The 21,516-nt window shown below is 37.9% G+C and overlaps 1 protein-coding gene across 3 annotated transcripts in view; it reads right to left on the bottom strand.

Annotated features, from left to right (window-relative positions):
* Positions 1 to 21,516, bottom strand: part of SYTL5 (synaptotagmin like 5) — a 227,986-nt gene that overhangs the window by 189,107 nt on the left and 17,363 nt on the right. The window contains exon 1 of one of the 3 annotated variants that reach the window (XM_063703298.1): positions 5,084 to 5,191. The exons of the other annotated variants lie outside the window; for them this stretch is intronic. The gene's annotated coding sequence lies outside the window, so the exon portion shown is untranslated. Of the gene's footprint in view, positions 1 to 5,083; positions 5,192 to 21,516 lie in introns of those variants that run through there. 3 annotated transcript variants of the gene reach the window in all.

The raw sequence follows: 21,516 nt of genomic DNA, 5'->3' as shown, positions 1-21,516 counted from the left end.
CCTTAAGGATACTATGAAGAACTGCACACAATGCTCTTCAAAATTATACCATCAAAGGTAGGAGTGGCTGGGGCATTATTCTACCTACTCCTACTCACCATTGGCTAAGGATTGTCTCTGGAGGTGTTAACTTACTTTCAGTTGTGCCTGCATTCATGGAATGACCCTCCATTTTTTGCCCCACTGCCCACTTGGCATGGGTCTCTGGCAAGCGCAGGGGACTCATCTCCACAAGTGAATGGAAATCAAGTTCCCAAGGGGTTGGGGCAGTTTTGTGGTATGTCAAAAATTCCTGCTATAGAGGTTTAAGTGATTTCCGCCTTCTTCATGGAATCACCTGCTAATGTAATAGATTTCTTTAAGTGTATTATCAATTACACAGGCATTTTAAGATAAAAAACATACTCATCAATTATTGCCAAATGTCAAATCTCAATCAAAATGACCCCCAGACTCTTTTCCCAGAAAAAAAAAATCTTTTTCAACAGGTACATCATTTCCAAAACAGAGCAGACCTGTGATAGACTTTTAAATATTAGGAATACATAGGATGGTGAGTAAGAAGATTTGGTTATAGCTTAGCCTAGGGCCATAAACAATCCATAAATAAACATGAAACGACTATGCTCCAAAATTCCTCAGCTATGTCAGGCCATGGGAAGTTCCTTTCTCAGGCTTCCACCTGAGAGGCTTCTGCTTGACATATAAGGAGCATTTATAGTAAACTGAATTTTGATAAAAAGCTCCAGAAAAGCAGGGAACAATTGTTTATGAAAATCATCTAGATTAGTGTGTTCAGAACTGTGCCGATGAGGCCATGGAAGAGAAAAAAATAAAGGGGTAGGTCTGGACTCCTCCCTTGCTTCAACAGGAGCCATGGTGAATTTTTGTTTGTTTTGTTTAGGCTTATGCTTCAGCTTGAAAGACACAGAACAAATTCTCTCGATTTACAAATGAAACACAGGCTGGGAGCCATTAAGTGGCTTGTTAAAGACCACACTGTCAGACAGAAGCAGAGCTAAAACGAGGAATCTGACTTCTAAGTAACAAAGACTCTCTCCTTTAACCTAGTTCCGACCTTGGGCTTCCCTCTTTGTCCCTGTAGAATCAAGTATAAGCAAGAATGGGGCTAAGTTAGTTTACTGAAAATCTCCCACACTTTGTATAATCAAATTTCTCATCCCCCATCCTCGATATCAAGTCACCCTGGCCAGCCTTCAGCAGGAGTTATGTTGAGTTGGTCTAGTAAGAGTCACCCTTACCCTGAGGTTTCCTTTTAGTAATTTTCCACCCACTGACCCTCAACCTGCTCCTTGGCTGTAAATCCCCACTTGGCCTTATTGGAGTCAGAGTTAAGCCCAGTCTCCTTCCCCCATTTCAAGACCTCATTGCAGTGGTTCCTCTACCTATAGCCAATAGTCTCCCCAAATAAAGCCTTCATTACCATCTTTAGCAAGAGTCCTTAAACATTTTCTTCTTTAACATAAGCCAGCAATGCACTTCCTAATTCACCTTAGTTTTCCTTTCCAAACCTGTGTCAATTCACAAAAATACTCTCAGCAGTAAGCCTCCCTATTGTCTTCCCTTTAACAAATGTAGTGAGAATTTAAAATGGTACTTAAAACAATACTGACTATGGTCACTTCATCCTCTCTAGGGGAATGATTCAAATCTTCTCAGAGGTAGATAGCTCTTTTGTTTAGAAAAATACTTTGATGATGGGCCTTGACTGACTTGTTCATAGAGAAATATGAGGACCCTTGCTCAAAATTTAAATGAATGAGAGCCAAATTACACCATGAAACAGAGTAAGAGAGACTAAGGTGGCCAGAAGGGAGGCCAGCAAGAAGGGAGGAAGGGATGAAAGCAGGGGACAGAAAGAGGAAGAGGCAAAGATATAAGCAATATGGAGGCCTGAGGAGAAATTCTCTGTGATCGGGCATAGCTAAAGAACTGAGAACATGGTGGCATGATATTCTGTTGTAAGTTTGTGGTACTGGGCTGGGTTGTCACCATTTTTTCCCTTCCCTGTTATTTCCAAGATTTAGAAATCGGCCACACACAAAAGCCATACGTTAGTTTTATTTGAAAAAAGGGAGAAGTGAAGCACAGCAATGGGGAAGAGGATAGGAGAGCCCAGAACGGATAGAGAAGACCTGGAATTAAGCAGATGAGCTGGTGTTCAAGAGCTTAGCAGAGAATGGTGCTATACCATAAACCAGCCCAGGACAACGTAAGCCATCTGTGGGGAGTTCTTAGAGATAAGGGGGTGGAGGGCAAGGATAAGTGCCATTTGATTTGAACATCCTCCCACTAACTCTTCTCATCAGTCAAAGTCATTTCCTGCCCATAATGCATTGAAGAACTATGACAGAAGAATAGGACAGAGTGTGTGAAAATTGCTCCAACTTTCAGGTACTTGTCAGGAGAAGCAGCACGTAATACTTGACATGACTCATTTAAGTAGGAGATGACAGCAGGTAAAATTAACAGGAATCTGAAGTGATGTGCTATTTCCCTTAAAGAAATATATGATCACAAATGAAAAAATGCCATAAAATTCACATATGTACTTTATTTAAAATGTTGACATACAGGAAAACTGTACTAATGAAAGAATTTGTGCTTATGTTTATGAAAGGCCTATTATTATAAATATTATTTGTAGAATAAAACTCATTAACTCAATTAGATTCACAAATAATACAATAGAATTTTTCTGAATTATTAGAAAATTTATACCACTAACGACTTTTAATGGTAGTTTAGGCCTACCAAAACGGTTAACCTTGACAGCAAGAAAATCAAAATCACAGTAAGGGAATGGCTAAGATAAAATATAAATGAAAAGTTTTTTTTCCCTACAAGTTATTTCAAGTAATTGACTTCCGTGGGTAGGAGGCATAAGTAAAAATAGATTTTAGAAAATTATTCTATGAAAAGAACATGTGATCAAATCCTAAAATGCTTCAGTCCTTGATGTGGCTCAATGTCTTTAGTACAGTGGCTCTCACAGTGTAGTCCCTGGCCAGCAGGATAAGCATCACATGGGAACTTGCTGGAAATGCAAAGTCACGTCTTAGAGATACATAATTTGACAGTCAAAGAAGTTGGGGTGTTTTTATCCATCAACTTCCCATCAGTCATTGGTTAAAAGCTACTTCTGGGGACCTTATCCTAGACACAAGGAGAGCTTGCCTCTTTGACCACAGGGGAAAAAAAGCCCTCAGACAGAGAGTAATAGTAGCAGGTTTTTGCAGCAAGCAGCCTTTTGCATGTTCGGGTGAACACGGAAGGGATGGTAGGGCACCAGCAGCCTCTGCTATGGTCTCTGAACTTCATATGTTAAAGATCCAGGCTTTATTACCTCAATCACCATTATTTTGTTAATGTCAATGATGAATTACACGGTCAGAAAGGGGTAAGGGGTCTCAGGAAATACACTCCAAAATTGTAATCAGCCACTTTACATTTCTTTCTGGGATTGTCCCTGCACAAGCTGGATGTGGTGGGGAGTGGGTCCCAGATACGGCTGTGCAATGAATCCAGTAAGCATGACTTTCTGGCAGGGAATCCCTGAAGTTGATGCATTTTACTTGTCCGTATGACACTTACATTTAATAATCCAGTGATTCTAAATCTCTATTTAATTGTCATTGTAAGGCATGATATATTGTATGCCTGATTTAAAACAAACAGAAACTCCAATTGATTCAGTCAACAAATGCATCTAATTCTACCACTGATTCATAGTAACCACATAAATTGCCAGTAGGAACAGGAAAATCCCTCTATAGTAAGCCCTAGTTAGGCAACATCCTTCCCTAAAGCTTATTTCTAGAAATAGTCATGAAGAGTGAAAACAACTGCCTCCAAGAATGATTTCTTTCACTGGGCTCTGTAATTTACCCTCTACTGGGTTCTAATCAGGTTTTCCAAATAAGTCTCCTGGAAATATCCCATTGCAGCATATCAGATAATTTACCCCAGAGTCAACACAAAATTTAATCAGAAGACAGTAAAATAAACACAGTGGTCATATTTATTTATTACTGACTTCCAATAAATTTTACAGGCCCAGTTCATACACCTAGATTGATTTTCATGCAAAAGATAACATCCTTGCACAAATTATATACATATATATATATACATACACACCTATCCCTAACTGAAAATACTTGTCTGTATACTAAACATGTATACCTAGTAAAAGAGAGAGAACCAATGTGGGAAACGAGATCACTGGGAACCCTTGATTTTTTTTTTTATTTTTATTTTTATTTTTTTTAGATGGAGTCTTGCTCTGTCGCCCAGGCTGGAGTGCAGTGGCGCGATCTCGGCTCACTGCAAGTTCCGTCTCCCGTGGGAACCCTTGATTTTAATGGTCACCTTGATATTAATGATCCAGTGGCTAAATCCAGCCTATAGGAGTGTTTTGTTTGTCTTGTCTATTATGTTTCATTTGTATGAAAAAAGAATAAGCATTTACATATGGGGGAATTGAAATAAAATAATCCATGTTTCTGCTTCCTCTTTCAAGAATCAGGAGGATCAGGCAACAGTGGTCTCAGAATCTGTGTGGCAACAAAAGGCAGAGGTTGGAGAATGGCTCTCTCCTTAAGATAGGGTAGACACAGCCAGGTGAGGTGGCTCACACCTATAATCCCAGCATTTTGGGAGGCTGAGGCAGGCGGATCACCTGAGGTCAAGAGTTCGAGACCTGCCTGGCCAACATGGTGAAACCTCATCTCTAGTAAAAATACAAAAAAAATTATCTGGGCATGGTGGCGCACGCCTGTAGTCCCAGCTATTCAAGGAGGCTGAGGCAGGAGAATTGCTTGAACCTGGCAGGCAGAGTTTGCTGCGAGACAAGATTGCGCCACTGCACTCCAGCCTGGGCAACAGAGGGAGACTCTATCTCAAAACAAAACAAGACAAAAAGATAGGGCAGACACACCCAATTTATCATAGTTATCACCATTTCCTTATTGTCTACCTGCCTTGCCTCTAGGGGTATTGAGTTCGTAACCCATTGTAAATAGAATTTTAGACACAGTTTTGGAAATGTAGCACATCTTACCTTTTACACAGATGCCTCAGATGTAGGAAATTTTCATTTGGAATACAAGCTTCTGTATCTTGACTAATTGCATTAATGTGTATAATTGATGGCGCTCAGCCAGTGCACCTAGGATGACAATGAATAGCACATAAAATATTCTAAGATAGCCTTTCCATTTCCCATTGTAATTATTAGCAATACTCTCCAGGTCTCATCTTAAGCCAGGCCCTGCCGCTGCCCTATACAGGTCTTCCTCTAGATAATTTCTACCGCAGCACCAGCACAGCAGAGGAAGGATAGAAGAATAAAGATAAAGCTAAAACATAGAAAGAAGTTAAGCCTACGTATAAATTTGTGACTAAGAAAATAATCTGCTTGTAAGGAAACTGATCTTCTTCTTGTGGAATGGGTTATCTTTCTTTTTTTTTTCTTTTTTTTTTTTAGAAGGAGTTTTGCTTGTTGCCTAGGCTGGAGTGCAATGGTGCGATCTCAGCTCACCGCAACTTCTGCCTTCCAAGTTCAAGCGATTCTCCTGCCTCAGCCTCCCGAGTAGCTGAGATTACAAGCGCCTGCCACCATGCCCAGCTAATTTTTTGGGTATTTTTAGTAGAGACGTGGTTTCTCCGTGTTGGTCAGTCTGGTCTCAAACTCCCGACCTCAGGTGATCTGCCTGCCTCGGCCTCCCAAAGTGCCGGGATTACAGGTGTGAGCCACCTCGCCTGGCCATTTTCCAAACAATCTCAACAACTTTGTTTCAAAAATTTTTGTATTAATGCAGGCTCATTTGAATAGGTGCAGTACCTAGTAAATGAACTGTTTGAAAGTTCAACCCTTCATTTGGATGAAAGGACAATTGCCAGAAGGTCTGTCTTAGTATTTCACAGTAACTAATCATATCTAACCTTTGAAAAATTCCAAGCTTAGCTGATAAAAGGGAAAAAGCTCAAGTGAGGGTTGTGCTCAGTCTAAAGCATTTTGGCATTACAATGGGATAGGAATATATATTTAAAACAGGGGCAAGGGAGGAGACTGAAGAGGGAAGGAAGGAGGAAAGGAGTGAGGAGTGAGAGAGAGAAAGAGAGACAGAGAGAGAGAATATGACAAAATGACACAATGAATGGCAGAGATGGAAAATTCTTATTTTGTGGGTTAGGGATCATCCTCAGCTCTTTGTATCTTTAAGTTTTTTTTCCATTCAAACCAAAGTTTTAAAGCATGTGACTTTATGAACAACAAGGGGATATATTATAAAGAAATGAAAAATTCAATGCAAATAAGCATTTGCTTAAGTATTTTAAAGCCAGCCATGAGTTGATTCATTTCAAGGTGCAAGGTTAGGCTGCTACTATTAGAGAGATGCAGCATCTGAGGGCAGAAAGATTTTCTACTTTAGTGGGGCTACAGAATGACTAACAATTTGATAGTTATCACCAGTGCCTGACAAAGGGTTATTTTCAATGAGGGAAGATTGGACAATAAAGGACAACCATAGATAAGTTTCTCTATTCATTTTCTGAAAACTTTCCAAAACTGTACATTCAAAAATCTCCCTGGACAAGCCCTTTAAGTTCTGCAGGCTCAGTGAAAATACACCTTATCATTATCTGCTGCAGTAAAAATAAAGTTGAAATTGTGCACATATATCATGTATTCATTTCTCACATATTCCCCCAATCATCTATGTAGTAATATTGTCTTAGTTCACATATCCTCCAGCCAGGATTACAGCCCAACCCCCTTCCATAATGAAACATAATGTTTTGAAGCAGTAATAAAACCTGTATCACATATGCAACAATCATTAAATCCATAGACTTTCTGTCTGTGTTGGGGAAATCCCTGAATTTGCAATGCCCATCGCTTGTCATAGACATCTTCACATTTGCTTTATATACAACATCTGTGTAGCTCACTCATGTGATCATGGGAAGAAGAAAGATAAGAATTAATGGGGCTTCCACATTGGTACTCTGTTGATCCACTGTATTAGTTTGCCATGGATGTGTAACAAATTACCATAAACTAAGCAGTTTGTAAGAACACTCATTTAGTACCTCACAGTTGTGTAGGCCATAATTCTGGGTGGACGTGGCTAGATTTTCTGCTGAGTTTCACAAGATGTTGGCTGGCTGAGCTCTTTTCAAGAGGCTATGGGGGAGAATCTGCTTCAACCTAAAGTTCATTTAAGTTGTTGGCAGACTTCATTTTCTTGTAGTTGTAGGACTGAGGTCCCCCTTCCTTTTCTGACTGGCAGCTGACAGCCTCCCTCAGCTTGTAGAGGCCATCCACAGTTTTCATGTGGTCCCCTTCACCTTCAAAGCTAGGAATGGTGGTGAATCAAAGCCACCTTGCGTTTTGAATGTCTCTGACATTCCCGTCTGCCCTCTTCTTCTGCCAGCAGTTGGAGAAAATTCTCTACTTTAAGGGCCCATGTGTTTAGATTAGGCTACTCGATACCCTGATAGCTTACCTTTACAACTGTGTTATGAAGTAACACAGTTGTAACAAGACTCAATGTATGAGTCAAGACTCAATCACAAATTTCATACCCAATTACATTCACAGGTCCTGGGGATTGGGACCTGGAATCATGGGGAGAATTTCTAGAAAATGTACCTACCACATCTATCAACGTACTTTTTTTTTTTTTTTTTTTTTTGAGACAGCGTCTTGCTCTGTTGCCCAGGCTGGAGTGCAGTGGCATGATCTCGGTTCACTGCAACCTTCGCCTCCCGGGTTCAAGCAATTCTCCTGCCTCAGCCTCCCAAGTACCTGAGATTACAGTCACTTGCCACTACGCCCAGCTAATTTTTGTATTTTTTTTTTTTTTTTTAAGAGAGACGGGGTTTCTCCATGTTGGCCAGGCTGGTCTCGAACTCCCAACCTCAGGTGATCTGCTCTCCTCTGCCTCCCAAAGTGTTGGGATTACAGGCGTGAGCCACTGCACCTAGTCTGTTTTGATATATACTTTCCCCTTGTGGGAACAATTTATGAGTATGACATGGACTATATCAACTGTTGGGTGAATAACAGCATTCTAAATGTTCAATGAAGGAAGCCTCAGCTTCCTGGTTGACCATAAGAATTTGCCTCTAGAAGTCAGAGGTGAGTAAATCACCTACAGTCCTCAATAGCTGGCTATCAATACATTACATCTAGACCTCTAGGGGAAGGCAGGCTTATATATAAAAGATGAAAAACCTAGATAAAAGGATACTTTCTTTTTAAAATTATATGAGCTGTATCATATGAACTCCTCAGCCTCCTCAGCTTTTGGATGCTAATGTGAAGTCTTAATAAATGATCTTGAGATTTGAGGGATAATCGGTCCATTAATTTCTATAACAGATATCTAAATGAGAGTTACTAGAACAAGATAACGTGAATACTAAACATAGTGTAATTTTTCTAGTGCATGTGGCAGATTATATTTTCTAAATATGGCCACAACAATATCTCCCATCACATACGTTTTTCTGTCAATTTTTGCTTCATGTGTTTTGATGTTCTCTTCGTGGGTGAATATATGTTTATAATTTTCATATCTTCTTGTTGGATTGACACTGTTATATTATTAAATGTATTCCTTTATCTCTAGCAACAATTTTGTCTTAAAGTCTATTTTGTCTGATATTAGAATAGCCTCTCCAGCTCTCTTTTGATTACTATTTGCATGGTATATCTTTTTCCATTCTTTAACTTTCGACATATTTGTGACTTTGAATCTAAAGTATGTCTCTTGTGGCCAGAATACAGTTGTATCATTTTTAAAAATCCGTTATGCTGTTTAATTCACTTATATTTAATGCGATTACTTGTCAAGCAGGATTTGTGTCTGCCATTTTGAAATTTATTTTTTATATGCCTTATGCCTTTTTGTTCTTTTAGTCATCCATTATTGCCTTATTTTGTGTTAAAAAGATACTTTCTGGTGTACCTTTTAATTCTCTTGTTATTTCTTTTACTGTATTTTTTAAAGTTATTTTCTTAGTAGTTGCCCTGGCAATGACAATTAACATCTTAACTTAAAACAAACTGGCTCAAATTCATGCCAATTTAATTACAACATAATACAAAAAACACTGCTCCAATTTATCTCCATTCTATGCACCCTTATTTGTGTAGATATTGTCATAAAAATTAAAGCATTAAACATTGCATGCCCATCAATACAGACATACAATTATTGCCTTATGAAATTGCCTTTTAAATCAAAGAGGAGAAAAAACAGTTAAAAAGAAAAAATAAATTTATGCTGTACTTTATATATGTTTAACTATGTAGTTATCTTTACCTGGGTTCTTTATTTCTTTACATGATTTTGAGTAGCAGTTTGGTGTCCTTTCATTTTAGCCTGAAAGACTCTCTAATTTTTCCTGTTGGACAGGTCTGCTAGTGACAAATTCTGTCTGTTTTTATTTATCCGGAATGCCTTAAATTCTCCTTCACTTTTGAATGATAGTTTTGATAGATATAGAAGTCTTAGTGTCTTAGTTGACTGTCTCTTTCTTTTAGCACTTCAAATATATCAACACTTTGCCTTCTGTCATCCTTGGTTTGTGATAAGAAACCTGCTGCTAATCTTATTGGAGATTCCTGATCTGTGATGATATTGCTGCTTTCAAGGGTTTCTCTTCATGATGACAGTTTGATTATTGTTTGTCTAAATGTGGATCTCTTTGAGTTTATCCAACTTGGAATTCATAGGGATTCTCGAATGTGTAGATTCATATCTTTTATTGAATTTGTGAAGTTTTTGGCCATTTTATTTTGAAGCATTCGGCCAGGTGCGGTGGCTCACGCCTGTAATCCCAACACTTAGGGAGGCCAAGGCAGGCGGATCACTTGAGGTCAGGAGTTTGAGACCAGCCTGGCCAACATGGTGAAACCCCATCTCTACTAAAAATACAAAAATTAACAGGGTGTGGTGGCGGGTGCCTGTAGTCACAGCAACTTGGGAGGCTGAGGCAGGAGAATCACTTGAACCCAGGAGGCAGAGGTTGCATAAGCCAAGATCGTGCCACTGCACTCCAGCCTGGGCAACAGATCAAGACTCCGTCTCAAAAAAAAAAAAGAAATATTATTTCTGCTGTCTTTTCTCTCTCTTCTCCTATTAGGACTCCCATTATGAATATGCTAGTATGCCTGCTGGTGTCCCACAGGTCTCTTAGGCTATGTTTTTCTTTTTTTTTTTTTTCTGCTCCTCAGATTAGATTATCTCAATCAGTCTATTATCAAGTCCACTGATTCTTTCTTCTGCTTGCCCAAATCTGTTGAACACCTCGACTGAAAGTTTTATTTCAGTTATTGAACTTTTCAGCTTGCAAGTTTCTTTTTAAATACTTTCTCTCTTTATTGATGTTCTGTTCTGTACTTGTAAGACATTGTTCTATGCTTTTCCTTAGTTCTTTAGATGTAGTTTCCTTCAGCTCTTTATAAAATAGCTGATTTCAAGTCAGTAACCTCAGCAACTGGGCTTCCTCAAAGATAGTTTCTATTGACTCATTTTTCCTGTGGATATGCCATAGTTTCTTGTTCTTTTGCATGCCTCATAATTTAAAAGTGGACATTTAAAATAATATAATGTGGTAACTCTGGAAATCAATTTCTCCTACTTCCCCAGGGTTTCTTGATTGCTTAGTGACTTTTCTAAGCTAATTCAGTGAAATCTGTATTTCTTGTCATGTGTGGGCAGTGGAGTCTCTACTCTGTTAGCTAATGATTAGATTGAGATTTCCTTACATGTCTGAAACCAATAAGTCTCCTAGTCTTTGTTGAGGGTCTCTGAGTGCATGTTGAAGCACCCCCTCAACACTCAGGCAGAGAGTTTACAACTCCACCTTAGCCTTTACTTCCTATTTGCATAGCACCTTGAGGTTAGTCAGACATAAAAAGTTAGAGACTTCTCAGGTTTTTCTTGAGCATGCAAAGAGCCCTATATATGTGCATGGCCCTCCAGATTTCCAGGAACATGTTACAATTTTTGAAGCCCCTATGGACATTTCATTTTCCAGTTATTCCATTTAAGTTTTTTGTTTAGCCTATTGTCTACCTCAGTTGCAATCTATCTACCACCTCAGGCAGCTTCAAGGTTCAACAATTGCCTCTGTTGTTTTTGACAAATTCTCTGAAGAAAAAGCTTTACATACTGAGCAAGCTCCAAGTCAGGTAAAATAAAGGACAGCTTTGAGAGTGATGTCTTTCAGGGAACCACAGACAGGTCAAATAATGATAATTCTCTGGAATGTTGCAGAGTGCTTCAACTCTGTTCTACCCTTTCCGGTGGCTGTCAGGATGCTGGTTTTCACTGATTGTAGGCTATTGGTTTTTTTAAGGCTACCATGGGGCTGAAGAGAGGGGGATGGGAATATGGAAAGTTAAAATGCCAGAAATTTTTGCAGTTCTTAATGAGTTTTAGCCATTGTTCTCGAATAAATGCTCCCCAGATTAGCGCAACCCTTTGGTTTAATTTCCAGAGTTCTGAAAATGTTGATTCTGACCATTTTTCAGTGTTCTTATTATTTTTATGTAGGAGTGAATTTTCAGAGGTCCTTACTCTGCCATTTTCACTCAATGTGACATTGACACCGCACCATTAAAAAGTGGAGTCTATATCGCCACCTCCTTTAAATCTGTGCAGGCCTTGTGAGTGCTTTGACCAACTGAGTCAGTGGAAGTAATGCTACTCCAGTTCCACTTGTAGGCCATAACTGCCCTGGCAACTCCTACTTTCTGCCTCTTGGAAGCCAGCCATCCTGTAAGAAGGGCAACTACCCCGAGACCATCATGCTGTGAGAATCTCAAGCTACACGTAGAGGCTCTGAAGAATGATACAACATGTAGAGAGTGAGAGATCAAAGAGCACTAAGGTACTAGGCATGTGGGTAAAAAAATCCTTCTTGGAAGCTAACCTCGCAGTCCCATCTTTTCTAGCTCATACAATCTGAACCAGAAATTTGTCCTGCTGAGCCCTTCCCAAATTCTTTGCCCACAAAATTGTGAACAAAATAAAATAATTATTTTTAGCCACTAGTTTTTGAGGTGGTTGTTATGTGACAATATAGCCAAAATGGTAGATAATTAAAGCCAGAAACAGGAGATTCTGCTCTGATGAAAACCAGACTCATTGTGACTGCCATTACTGCTATTTCAACACCCTCAGTGGGTACCTTTATCATTAAGCTTTTGAAAATTGTTTATTTGTTCTCCTTTTCAATTGATTTATAAAAGGAATGCTACCATAATTCCTCCTAAATATTCCTTTATTCTCTCTCCTCAACTCTAATGTCTTGACTCATCATGGGGTTTTTGGAGAGACAGAAGTCAATTTCAGTTTTGAAGACATGAAAATGTTTACCCATCTCTTTAAAGTAAAGATGGCTCCCCCTCCATTTTACCCCAACCCCTACATTTGCTGTGTTATACCATCGTCATTCTCCACAGTGACAGCAATCCCAGTAAATAATGTCTCCTCGCTCCTTCTCTGGGACTCAGCTGTTTACTGCTCCATGCCCCTCGATATGTGCATCATACAGACTTCGTGTGGACAGTACGAGGATTCCTAAGTCCTTGCACAGTTTTTTAATTCAGAAGTAATCAGTATTGTTGCTTTATTTTTTTAATTCTTAAAATTTACTTTTAAAAATAATATTCAATTACTAAAACAACATTTAACAAGCTAGCTTTCCTTTAAGTCTTTAAGACCAGTTTGCAAATCCTATTATTCTATTTATATACACACCAAATTTTAACAGTCACTGACTAGAAAACCTTTAATTAATATTTAGTCAACTCAAATTGAGCAGACTGAACTCCTTAAACTATTAGCCACTGACTAGAAAACCTTTAATTAATATTTAGTCAACTCAAATTGAGCAGACTGAACCCCTCAAACTATTAGCCCTGTTTTTAATTCAGTTAATTAATTTACAGGATTTGAATTACACTCATAAGTTTATTATATTAAAATTTCTCTTTAAGTATTTCAAAGCCATGACCTAAAACCAAAGCTTTATTCAGTCATTCAGCAAATTTTGGAGCACCTACTATATATCAAGCTCCTTTATAAGTGTTCTGGATACAGCAGCAAGCAAAACAAAATGCTTGCCTTTGTGGAGACTGTATTTTAGTGGGTAAAATAGGTAATAAACAAGTATATGGTATCATTCCAGATACTGATAAATGCTCTATAGAAGAGAAGGTAAAGTGATATAGTCACTTTTTATTGAATGGTCAGGGAAAGCCTTTTAGAAGGGCTAACATTTCAGAAGAGTACCAAATAAGATATTTTCACAAAACTTAATGCTAGAAAATCTAAAAATTCAACTTGAGACCTAGTGAACCTGAACTTCTCTTAGGCCTTCAGTACTGTTTGCTAACTTAGTAAATTTATCTCACACTTTCCAAATATCATTCAAAAGACTAAAATCAATGACAAAATCTTACATTTGGAATTGGAATCATAATCTAAGTCTTGCATATTCTCTAACATGCCAAATTCTCTCTGATATTGCAAACCATTAAATACCAAATGTATACAGTATTACAATGATTATGAAAACCTATCCCAAAATTTAATTCTAAGCTTATTTTTAAAACTTTAGTATGAAGGTTAGAATGATTGAAATAATGACATAAATTCTTTACCCTTCCCTGTATCCATGCCGTTTGCCAATTGACTGCAGTTCCTCCTATCAAGAAACAATATATTTTCCTACCCCTTGATTCTGAGTCCAGGCACATGTCTTATTTTGGAAAATGTGATGTTAACAAACATGAGACAACTAGAGGCTTGAAAAAGTACTTGTTCTCTTTTTCCTCTATCATTGCCATGAGACCATACCTGGGCTATCCTGCTGGAGGATGAGGGACACATGGAGGAAATTTGAGTTGCATCACAGAGATTTTGTGGTTGTTACACAGCATTATAGTAGAGAGAGATAACTGATGCAAACCCTGTGTTTGTTCTTCATGTTCCATGGGTAGAAAATAAACTTAACAACTAAGACACAATGTTTTCATTTCAAGGGAGTTGAGCATTTTGTGCGAAATTAGTCAGGATGAGATTCACCTGCAAAAGTAGCTGACCAAGGAAAAATGTATTTCCCCTGATGTAAAAGTCTAGAGAAAGGCAGTCAGATTGGTACAGCAGTTTCATCATGTCAAGGACCCAGGCTCCTTCTATCTTGTTGCTCTAGTATAGGTCACCTCATTGCCAATGATGACTACTCCAGTTCTAGCCATCTTATCTATACTCCAGCCACAAAGAAGGGAAAAAAGGGAAAGAATAAAGATAGGCTTTTTCTCTCTTCAGAGATAGCTTCTGGATGTTGTACATCACTTCTTATATCCCTTTGACAAAAACATATTCGTATGGTCAAACTTGGCTATAAAGAAGGCTAGGAAATATAATCTTGATTCTGAGCACACATGTGCCCAGCTAAAAATCTGGGGTTCTATTAAAATAAAAAAGTAAATTATAATATTTAAGGATAACCAGCTGTCTCAACATTGCAATCTCAATGCTTAAGCAAACTGGAATTACCAACTAGTTAAACCAGGGTTACCATCTCAGCGGACGGGTCAGGTTGTCAGGACACAGAATCTACTAGGGTAAGGCCCTAATAGGTGCCCTTACCCTTTTATACATTTGCTATGAAAACAAGAGACTCTCTATCTTTTTGAGAGGGATTGGTCTTTGTTGGTTTCAGGTTTTACCCTAAAGTTAATGGTTCCATTTGACTTAACTAGAAGTCAACCCCGAATTCCAATTAATTTTCAGCTAACTTCCTTCAGTTAACATCTGTGCAGCCTGACTGAATTCTGAATTCTTATTATATTTTTTTTTAGAAGGATGAAAACCAAATCAGTTATAGTTTTCATGTCTCTCATTCATAACCCTAAAGTCATCTAATAACATATTTGTCAAAGTGCTTTATGTAAGCAACTCTGGCATTCCAGCTTTCTGAGATATCTCTTTTGATTTAGCAAAAGGAAATAATTTCCTCAAATGCTTCTGAGGTTTCCCAAAGGTGGCCATTTGTCTCAGATCAGGCTAGGATCACCTCTTCAATCCTCCCCAGACCACCCCTATCCATTTTGTAACTGCCCCTCCCTTTTGTTTTCCTCTGCATGGTACCTTCTTCACTTCTACTTATCTCAACAATAGTTGATGCAAAGCATAATACAGCCTTGCCCATCTTTTACCAAAGCAAAATAAACAGTAGACAATTATTTTAAAAGCTTTATTGAAGCTTTGTGGTAAACAGAGGGTAATTTAAACACTAATCTGGAAAGATTTAAAACGTGTTCTGAGTTTTCTAGAGCCCACAGGTCTTACTCATTCCCAGAGGTCTCATATTGACCCCCTTCCTCTTTAGCCACTCAGCATGCCATCCTGTTGCTGAGAAGAAAAGCCCTTATCTCCTCAGATTAGTGACCTCTGTCTTGTGCTCTCTCTCAAACTCTTGGGCCTACAACACACTCCCTTTAAGGAAGACAAAACAGGAGAAAAGCCCATTAATAGCACAATAATCCTCCAGAGATGTAGTCTTACTCCAAAGAAAACAGCATTTTACATTTTTACGCATTGTAAGATCTGGGCTTTGCCTCTGCATAACTAAGAGATGCATTAAAATATTATTTTTCTTGTGTACACAAAAGCTCAGGTATCCCAGTGATAAATTCTGTCTTCACCTTGGGAGTTACAAGCACAAACTCCAAGGTAGCTTTTTAGAAATAGCAACTTTTAGTCCTACTTTAGATATTCTAAAGCACATATGACTAATTAGGCAGACTTATAATAATTTACCATGTTAGCTTACCACTTAAATTCCACCTTCCGGATAAGAAATAAGATGGCTTACCAAAAAGTCACTACCACTGGACTAAGATAAAGAAAAAATAAAATTTAATGAGAAATGGAAAAATAATTGTGCCAGTAATCAGGGATGAGTTATTATAATAAGGACTAAATTTGATTTTGGACTTCTTAGAAGACAAAATCAAAAGGCATGAGGGTTTGTCCAGTTGATTAACCTGATGTCTTATACAATCCTATGATGTGGTGAATGGTTGTTTTAGATTCTCTTGGGTAGATCCAGAGAGAAGTGGGGCTAGAACCCACAGCTACTGTGTAAGGCAGGAGTTGGTAAACAGTTTGTGTAGTTGGCCAGAGAGTAAATATTTTAGGCTTTGCAGGGCTTTGTGGTCTCTGTGGTAGTTACTCAACTTGGTAAGTGTAAGACAAAGGTACCCATAGACAATCTGTAACTGAATGGATGTGGCTATGTTCTAGTACAAAAACATGTGGTGATCCAGGCTTGGCTCACAAAGCAGTAGCTTGCTGACCCCAGGTGTGAGGGTATGTATTAGGTAAGGGACTGCAGTGAATGGATGAGAAAGCTCCTTCTCTGGAAAGGGGGACTAGTTAGGTTGAATGTGTGAGATATTTATTTTGTAACCGTTTTCTTAATGGCAACCACTTAAATAGTATAAGGTGCAGGACCCCCAAAACTTGATACAGCCCCCATGCATGGGCAGTGAACAAGTAGATACAAATGTGGAAATGTCATGAAATCAGGGAATGATTCTGGACAGGTATACATGTAATGCCTTCACTTCCTCTTTGCAATTCATGTAAAATGTTTAAGTAATAAAATCAAATTTTCTTTTCCATATCAACTCACACAAGGTTTGAGCCAGACCTGTATAACCTCACCATTTCCATTGTGTTTTCTTTGAAACTACTTCTGAAAGTATTTTAAAGTTATCTTGGGGATTAGCCATATTTTCAGGCCATTTTTTCACTTCCAAGAAAAGTTATGGTGGCTTGACTGATGCTATAGAGTAGAATCCAGGGGAAGTACACGATAAGACAGAAGGAGTATCTGTGAATTCTGTCAGTTTTTTTGTTTGTTTTGTTTTGTTTTGTTTTTGAGACAGAGTCTTGTTCTGTCACCCAAGCTGGAGTGCAATGGCACAATCTTGGCTCACTGCAACCTCCACCTCCTGGGTTAAAGCAATTCTCCTGCCAGCCTCCCGAGTAGCTGGGACTACAGGTGCACACCACCACACCCAGCTAATTTTTTTTTGTATTTTCAGTAGAGACGAGGCTTCACTATGTTGGCCAGGATGGTCTTGATCTCCTGACCTTGTGATCCGCCCGCCTCGACCTCCCAAAGTTCTGGGATTACAGGAGTGAGCCACCACACCTAGCCCTGCCAGTTTTTAAAAGTTGCATACCACCATCTCCTCCACACACCTTCAAACACGTATTTTATCAGTCGGAGCTGCCTTTGTTTACCTGCTTTAGTCTCTCATAAGAATCCCTTTGTTCTCGAAAGTATCTTGATTTGGTTTAAGGTAATCTTACATTAAACTCTTCCCCCAACCAGAGAGCCTTAAACAAAACACTAAAACTACGATGCAAGCTGGGAACCATGATTATGGATTTGCTGCTGTGTAGCCCAAATGCATGGAAGACTTTCTTGAATATTTGAGGAATGGAATGGCATAATTAACTTTTAGGTTGATTGAAATACATCTTTTAAAGTTTTCCAGTATGTAGACATATCCGTCAGAAGGATTCCATATGGATTTGCATTTATTTATGTGAAAAAATGCTATCAGAGCCTTTTGTTCACCCCCCAGTCATGCCATCTTTTTGTAGGTAAAGAAGATTCAATACAGGCTTACTGCAAGCAGAGAGAATGGTTTGCTCTTTCTGAATTATCTACAAGAAAGAGAACATTTCCTGGAAAGGCAATCCTCCATAAGTGGTAGATCTGTCTCTATAAGTTATATCAAATACTGGCACCTACTGGTGAAAATATGACAGAGCAACTATCACACACAAACCACTGAGTCAGAGAGAAAAAAGAAAAGATTAGAAATTTAAAATATGAAATCATGGATACCCCTGACAGAAATAAATTATCACAGTTGAGAGAGAATGATAAAGTTCATGGAGAGAAAAAGATTCTCGAGACCAGTAGCCCACATGAAAATTTTTTAAAAAATAGCTAAGAGATGACCATTACTAACAGACATGATGCAGTTGTAAAGCCTCAGTATCCAATATAGCAGTGACTACCACTTCACTTGTCAAAAGTTTTCTATTTATTACTAAAACCAATAGAAAAATCCTAAATTTTATTTGATTAAAATTTTACTTAATTCCTGCAATCATTCATTTGAAAAATATTTATTGAGCACACTGACTATATTTTAAACACTATTCTAGGCCCCAGGAACACAGCAGTGTAATGACAAAGCCCCTGCTCTTGTGAAACATGTTCTATTGGGGAGGGGGGTCAGCCAGTAAAAAAAAAAAAAGTAAATAATAACTAGAATACATAAGGAACTTAAACAACTCAATATCAAAAAACAATCTTATTGTAAAATGGGCAAATGGTCTGAAAAGACGTTTCTCAAAAGTAGATATACAAATAGCAAACAGGTATATGAAAAATGCTCAACATCACTAATCGTCAGGGAAGTGCAAATCAAAACCGAAACAGTATGGAGATTCCTCTAAGAACTAAAAGTAAAACTACCATTTGATCCAGCTACCATTTGATCCACTACTGGGTATCTACCCAGAGGAAAATAAGTCATTATATGAAAAAGATACATGCACAGGCATGTTTATAGCATCACAATTCACAATTGCAAAAATATAGAACCAGCCCAAATGCCCATCAATCAACGAGTGGATAAAGAAATTGTGGTACATATATATATGATGGAATACTACTCAGCCATAAAAAGGAAATAATTAATGGCATTCACAGAAAACTCGACGAAACTGGAGACTATTATTCTAAGTGAAGTAATTCAGGAATGGAAAACCAAATATCATATGTTCTCACTCATAAGTAGGAGCTAAGTTATGAGGATGCAAAGGCATAAGAATGATATAATTGACTTTGGGGACTTGAGGGAAAGGGAAGAGGGGGGTGAGGGATAAAAGACTACACATTGGGTTCAGTGTATACTGCTTGGCTGATGGGTGCACCAAAACCTCACAAATCACCACTAAAAACCTACTCATGTAACCAAATACCACCTGTTCCCCAAAAACCTATGGAAATAAAAAAATTAAAACCAAAACCAAAATGAGATACAATCTCATCCCAGTTAGAATGGCTATTATTAAAAAGAGTAATTTTAAAATGCTGGCAGGATGCAGAGAAAAAGGGAACACTATACACTGTTGGTGGGAATGGAAACTAGCAGAGCTGCTACAGAAAACAGTAAACAGCTTCCTCCAAACAATAAAAATAGAACTATCATATGCTCCAGCAATCCCAGTGTTGGTAATATTTCCAAAATAAAGGAAATCTGTATATCAAAACGACATCTGCACTCCCATGTTTATTGCAGCACTATCCACAATGGCCAAGTTACGGAATCAACCCAAGTGTCCATCAATGGATAAATGAATAAAGAAAATGTAGTATATATACACAATAGAATACTATTTGGCCATAAAAAGATTAGAAAAGATTAAAAATTTAAATGAAATTCTGTCATTTACATCAACATGAATGGAACTGAAAGTCATCACGTTAAGTGAAATAAGCCAGAAGACAAACAGCACATATTTTCACACATATATGGGAACTATAAAAGTGAATCTCATGGAGATAAAAGGTAGAATGGTGGTATCAGAGGCTGGGAAGGGTAGGGGGAGGGGGAATGAGAGATTGCTTAAGGGATACAAACAGACATTTAGATAAAAAAAATAAGTTCCAGCATTTGATAGTACAGTAGGGAAATTCTAGTTAACAATAGTTTATTATATGTTTCAAAACAGCAAGAGAAGATTTGTAATGTTCCCAACACAAAGAAAAGATAAATAGTTTAGGTGATGGATACCCCAATTACCCTGATTTGATCATTACACATTGTATACAGGTATCAAAATACCACATGTACTCCTTTTGGGTACATGTACAACTTTTGGGGTATATGTATAACTAATATTTATCAACAAAAATTAATAGAAACAATAAATATGTAATATTTCAGATATGTGGTAGGGAAAAATGAAGTAAAAAAGAGGTTAGGAGTACTCTTGCTATTTTATATAGGGCAGTCAGGGAAAGCTTCATGATAAAGTAACTTACAAGTATTTCATAAAATTTTTATGCCTTCAGATTGGAAGATGTAACTTCTTACTTCTTCTATAAGCTATACAATAAGTATTCACAGATTAAGGTATTTACATCTATTTGGTCAGTTTATGGAGCAATGGGAAAAGAGAAGCCACCTTCCAGGTACCTACTATGTGCCACACACTTTATATACTATATATGTTATCTCATTTAATCCTCATCATCAACCTCTGAAGTATTAGTAAGCTTGCTGTATAAATGGGGACACTAAAGTTCAGTGAAAATAAGTGAATAACCCAAGACCATATAGTCGTTAAGTATCAGAGGTAGGATTTGAACCCATGACTGATGGGATTCAAAGTCGTGAAGCTAAAGCTGGATGCCCTACGTAGCTACTGGAAAGTGCCAGTCAGAGAGATTATACTGCCTTGCATACCAAGTGATGTAAATTTACTTTTTATCTAGACTTACCTTAGGGCATGCAGAACTTTCTACCTTGTATTTATTTATATTGTGTCAATTTTCCCCAAGAGGTTATATAAGCTTTATGAGAGTGGCATCTGTGTCTGAATCATCTTCGGTGTCTGGTAGAGTGTCAGAACCTTGGCGGGAACCTCTTAAACATATGCCTAAATACTTAACTGAATGAAATAAACCCAGAAGCTTAGAATTAAGTCACTAACTATTAAGTCTTTCCTCAAATAACACCAGTGTTTTTTGAACAACACACTAGGGAAAAGTCTTATGGTAACTAAGAATGTCACCTGCTTCTACCAAGGTAATTAATAAAGAGTTAAATCATAAGCACTTAAATCAAATTAGAAACAGGATTTGCAGGTGAAATTCACAATATTGACTAAGTGGGTTTCAGTGTTCTTTGAAGCAAAGTCTTAATTGTTGTTGGTAGTGATGTTTTTCTAACACAAGGAGCCCCTCCTACTGCTAAGCACATGAGTTCCATGACCTTTAACCTTTGGAGTTAAACCTTTTGAGAATATATCTGAGAATTGTATACATATACACAGATATATATATATTTATATATATGCCATTCTTTATATATATATATAAAGTTTATATTTGTTATAGATTCCATAGTCATATTTCCCCTTTGTAAACCATCGGACTAGAGGATCAAAAATGCTTTTTGAACCTGTAGTCATTTTTACTCTTCAGAGTAATAAATGAAACAGTACTTCTTTCATTCTTGGACACACTACTTAAGGGCATCTTTGTAACCAAGCAGGTGAGAGATTACTACACACTCAAGACTAAACTAGTGGAGAAACCATGAACAGATTCTGTAGAATAATGTAGAACAGTGTCTTTTTT

Source organism: Gorilla gorilla, chromosome X (genome assembly GCF_029281585.2).
Source record: "Gorilla gorilla gorilla isolate KB3781 chromosome X, NHGRI_mGorGor1-v2.1_pri, whole genome shotgun sequence".
NCBI classification, from domain to species: Eukaryota; Metazoa; Chordata; class Mammalia; order Primates; family Hominidae; genus Gorilla; species Gorilla gorilla.
The sequence above is the reverse complement of the archived record's forward strand: the minus strand, read 5'-3'. Positions and strand labels throughout refer to the sequence as shown.